General features: G+C 39.7%; 1 long non-coding RNA gene across 1 annotated transcript; it reads right to left on the minus strand.

Moving 5' to 3' along the window:
• Positions 1-272: 272 nt before the first annotated feature.
• Positions 273-3,608, minus strand: LOC138954657 (uncharacterized). Its single transcript, XR_011451926.1, has 4 exons — positions 3,463-3,608; positions 1,618-1,781; positions 1,022-1,095; positions 273-397 (listed from the first exon to the last, which is right to left on the minus strand). It is a non-coding gene; the product is annotated as an uncharacterized lncRNA (long non-coding RNA).
• Positions 3,609-5,562: the final 1,954 nt, after the last annotated feature.

Below are 5,562 nucleotides of genomic sequence, written 5' to 3' on the forward strand. Positions count from 1 at the left end.
TTCGTTCAATAATGAATTTTCTCGATTTGCTCTATAAATCCCTTAGTGCACTGGGATGTCTCAATAACTTAAATAATAATAATAATAATAACGGGCATTTATAAAGCGCCTTATCAGAAGTTCAAAGCGCGTGACAACAATACATGTATACAAAAATCATACAATCACTGTCAGATTCAAACAACACATCATGCACATCTCACATCCCCAGACTCTATACTAAGGCCAAAAAAAAAAAATTGTCTGTTTACGGTATCCCAACCGACCCCACCTGTATCTGTTCCTTGCTGTTCTCCAAGAGACACCATGGTGCAGCAAGCTGAAGGGTGTCCTATCGTATTTCCTCGAAGTTGTAGTAGGCAACCAGGTCAGGAGCAGGAGGTGGGGGGCGACTGACCTGCAGCAGAATTCAAATCAATTAGTCAAGTCACTATGACATATCTTTATTGTTATCGCCACACCAACCCTAAATTTTTCCTTCCATACTGTATTTGTTATCCTGAGAGAAAAAATCCATGTTGCAGACTCAACTGGAAAAATTCCCTTCTCCATCATCTCGTGGACAGAGCTCACATGATTTCAAACAAATCTTTTTTTAAAGTCACATACTTTGTGCGACAGTGTTAGTTTACTGCAACTGGAATTTATAAATAGCAAATTAATAAATATCACTTATCACTATCAGATAATCAGCTAAATGCCTGGCAGATGACCCTCATTCAAAGTGAGTCGTGGCTAAACCATGAAACTAGAAAAACAGGTTATACAGTGGAACACCCCTTTAAAGACCTCCAATAATCTGAGAAAATTCAGTCTTAAAAAGGAGGGAGTCTTAAAACTTCAGGGGGGTAATTTTACAGAGGTTATGAACAGAAAGTCTGAGAAAACAAGGTCTTTAAAAGGAGGGAGTCTTAAATTGGGGGGTCTTAACAGGGGGGTTCCACTGTACCACAATATAAATCTCACACTGACAGCGGACAAATCCTGAGAAAACACCCAGTATACATGTACCGGTACTCACAAAAGAGTTACAAGTAGCATCTCCAGGAGCCGAAATCCCAAGCCCTTGATATCTGCACGTTTAGCATCTTGTACCTTGAATAGTATGAAGATAACATGTCATTGTCACCGTCAGTAAATCACAATATCAAAATTATCCATATCATATGATTACTTACTAAAATAACTTTATGAAGTGATCTAGCACTGTCAGTGGCAATTATAGTATCATGACAGTTTGACAGTGAGATTACGATTAATCATCCTCATTAACAAATAACATAGATCAGTTCTAATGTAGTACCTGTTTGTAGTGAACTCACCAGCAGGAGTATTGCATGTATTAATTGCGCATTACTGAATCCATGCACCCACATAGTCTCTTACTAATTTGCAAAACCATAATGACTTCAAACCTCTGATGAATTACATAACTCATTTATGAAGAGTAGTTAATACTAATAGTTGTAGTACAAACCCAAGTTTATGTGCGTGTTTGTATGTGTGGGTGGGGGTGTCGAGGGGGGGGGGGGGGGGCGGTTACCGATGGTTCACCCACAAAAATGTACACTTACTAAGTAACACTTAAAGTAACTATTTTCAAAGCTTCTTGCTTACCTTGGAATAGTGTCAAGCAGCTTATGTTGTGTCTAGATCAGCCATCAGATCTTCACACTCAGCGGGGTCAGCCTGCACATGCTGCAAACTGGACATGCCTGCAATTCTTGAGCAACCAAGCTGTTGTTGCGGAGACAACGGAACCATGCTCAAGTCAGGTCCAACTGAAATAAAAGCATATTGTTAGCTGATAAATGATTTGGTCAAGCAAAACCATGCGGTATTTTTTTAATAAAATATTTAAATTTAGGCAAGCGATTCACAGAGCGCAGCGCAGCGCGGCAATTCACAGAGCGCGGCACGTTGTGCAGCGCAGCGATTCCCAGAGCGCGGCTATTGCTCTCACCAGCGCAGATTGTTGATGCGCTTTATTTTTGTATATATGTATGCATGATTATATCAGCAACATTTTACACTCTTTCTTTGGACACGCTAAAGCAACTTCAGGGCTGCAAGACTACAAAATTGCCCTTTATGCAGACTGAATATATATATATATATATATATAATATATATATATATATATATATATATATACATGTATACGCGTTCAAATCAACTGGAAAAAAACCCACGCTGAAAATATGATCTGCGCATGCGCGAATTCCAAAATGCCTGCTGAAGTGTTAACTGGTGTGACACCGATTAACAGTTCCGCGGCACTGTACTCGGATAATTGTTTAAAAACGTCATCCCAGTTTAAAAACTCAGCTCCTTTCCATATAGCAGAAGCCATTGCATTTGCAATGACTTGTAGTGATATGAGTATGACTGCCAAGTATTCAAGGCCGGTGTCACAAACTGAAAACTCTGCCTGAACAATCCTTCTCATTGCGGTCAATGCGCATGCGCTAACATGGGGAGATTAATCAGGTCGTGAACAACCTAACCCTTACCCTAACCCATGGTTCGATCGGTCAAAGGGTCGTATTTTTGTAAGTCCAAGATTGGCGCATGCGCATTGACCGCAATGAAAAGGATTGTTCAGCAGAGGTAGGCACGTTTTTACATCGACGCGGCGATATACTGGTGAATTCAGTTGAAAGAGTGAGAGAGAGAGAATGGCTCAGCTCTGTTTTTTGTTTTATTGACAGTTTTCTCAAAGTCAAATAGATCAGATAGATGTAGCTGTTGTAAACTTTGCAATTGTGAAGGAAATGTATCGGCCGAATACATCGCGCGTCGTGAATCGCAGCGTTCTTCGTAGCGCAGCGCGTTGTAAATCGCAACGCTGCACAACGCGACGCGCGCTGTGAATCCACTTCGTTAAATTTATGTATACCTCGCTGATGCAAAAATAATGTACTTATTAACTATTAGCATTTAGCTGGTCATTCAAACCATAGCTTGTTTAAAGCTAGTAGTAGCAGTAGTATAGTACTAGTAGTAATGATTTAGTAAAATACTACTATAGTAGAACTCGAACTCCTATTGCTAGTAAATTACTAATTAGTGCACACAAGAACAACCATGGCAGTTGGCAATGGCACTGGCAGAATACGATCAAATATCATTATTAGTCTCACTGAATGAATTAGGGACTGAATCAAACTTCAGAGACATCATTACAATTTTTCACAAAGCGGACTGATTTTCAGCTAACAGCCATGTTTACCTGTACAAATGTATCAGTGCTATCACTATGACTGAGTATGACAGTGTGGTAACTGGTAAGCTTAGTATTTGGTTCGAGCACAGGCGAAAGGTATCGTCCACTGGACCACCAGACTACTTTCATACTCATAGAAAGTTGTGGTCCAGTGAAGGATACCTTCCGCGTGTGGTTCGAGACAGAGACAAAGTTGAAACTTAATTCGAGAAGCCAAACGGCTGACGAATACTTACGTATTTTGAGCAAAACCCACACACGTCGACCACAAGTTGATGTCTGCTGGAGTACGTAGTCATAAAAACGTCCATAAAGCTTGGTTTTGAAACGTTTCTTAGCACGAGTTAGATTTATCCGCCATTTTTGATAACATGTTGCTGCACATGGCGCATGCGCGGTCTGCGCGACTTTACCAAACTATCGCCATAGGCCACTGATCTAAAAATGGAGAGGGACAAGTACAGGCACCTTATGGTGATAACCCGACAGGCACAACCATGCTGTTGTTGTTGTTGTTGTTGTGTTTTGTATTTGTTTCAAGTTCAGATGATGAGGCCGTGTGCCAAAAGCAACTAATTAAAAGTGTGTGTGTGTGTGTGTGTAAAGCCGAGCGGTGGTAGCTTCACGTAGATATACTAGGGGAAGGGCTCCTTATATAATATTTATGGACCGGCTCCTAATATGGACCACCTCCTGTTCTGAAAAAACTAACGGCGCTAGAGCGCTCAAAAAAGTTTTGTTCGCTGTATTGCAGAAACACAAATCTCAAAACCGTTAGGCTTTTTCTCTTTTTTTCACTCAGTCTAAATTTGCCGCCGAAAACGGACTCGTTTCTGTCCACAGCCAAAGCTTTTATCACACAAAAATTGCTATATATGACAGCTAAGACCGCATTTGTTACATTTTAGCAGGGTTGACCCCGAGTTTTTACCGTGCAAACAAAAAATAATAGCAAGATCTCAAAGTATGTGCGAGTCTCCTAATATGGACCACCTTCAACAAATCGAGAAAAAAAAGCTAAAAGCTATTTTCAATAATTCATTAAGAAGCTTGCTGGAAATAACCTATAACTAGTCCTCGAGATTTAAAAAAAAAAGTCTTCTTTTCGTGGAAGTTGATAATTTCACTTATTTTCACTCTGTTTTTGATAAGCTTCTTTAGTTTCCTGGTGTGCTTCAAATAATGCTCTTATCAACCCGAAACAGATCAATCTAAAGCATATTTGAATTAGTCTGACTTGTACACTAAGTTGTATCATGTTATTTTGAAGTATAGGGGGCTTTTTACAGTGATTTGTGAAGGCCGCTTCACTGGTCCATATTAGGCGCCCAGGCTCCTATTATAGACCATTTGTGATTTTGTCTGTATCTAATTTTTGTTGAATGTTTATCAAAGCTATTTCACTCTAATTAGGCCTAACGGTTAACCTAAGAGAAAAGGACTACCAAACACAAAATAAAACTTCTTCGTAAGAAAACAAGCTAGTTATCAACATGAAAGAAAAAGTGGTCCATATTAGGAGCCCTTCCTAACTGTCTGTGTCTGCGTCGAAGATGTTACCGTGAATGTGTTTTTAAAAGACATTAATTTTGACAGGACGGCATTCAAACCACACGCACCAGACACGAACCGACGAACAAAATACTTCTGACAACAAAATGTAAAATCAATTAACAAGAGTGTAGTAAGATTCCAAATTGTATTCTGACCAAAACAACAATCATAAAATATACATGGCTTGAGTTCTTTCATATGTGTGTGTGTGTGTGTGTGTGTGTGTGTGTGTTGATGATGATAACTAGTTTTAACGTCCTCTTAGAACTGCAACTTGCTTTAGGACAGGTAGAGTAAATATGCTTTATGTGGGGACAAGATACTGAACAAACATGCAACCAGAGAACACATAAGATCGTGTTATAATTAAATCTGGAAGTCTGTTGCAATGTTTCAAAATGGGGATGGAAGTGAAGATTGTGTACGCGGAATATGGTTGGACTGAAGCGGTTTTGTAGGCTTATTTTTACATTTAGTCAAGTTATGACTAAATGTTTTAACATCGAGGGGGGAATCGAGACGATGGTCGTGGTGTATGTGTGTGTGTGTGTGTGTGTGTGTGTGTGTGTGTGTGTGTGTGTGCGTGCGTGCGTGCGTGCAAGTAGAGCGATTCAGACCAAACTACTGGACCGATCTTTATAAAATTTGACATGAAAGTTTCTGGGTATGATATCCCCGAACATTTTTTTTTTTTTTTCGATAAATGTCTCTGATGACGTTATATCCGGCTTTTCGTGAAAGTTGAGGCAGCACTGTCACGCCCTCATTTTTCAACCAAATTG

The sequence above is a fragment of the Littorina saxatilis genome, unplaced genomic scaffold, assembly GCF_037325665.1.
Source record: "Littorina saxatilis isolate snail1 unplaced genomic scaffold, US_GU_Lsax_2.0 scaffold_124, whole genome shotgun sequence".
NCBI classification, from domain to species: Eukaryota; Metazoa; Mollusca; class Gastropoda; order Littorinimorpha; family Littorinidae; genus Littorina; species Littorina saxatilis.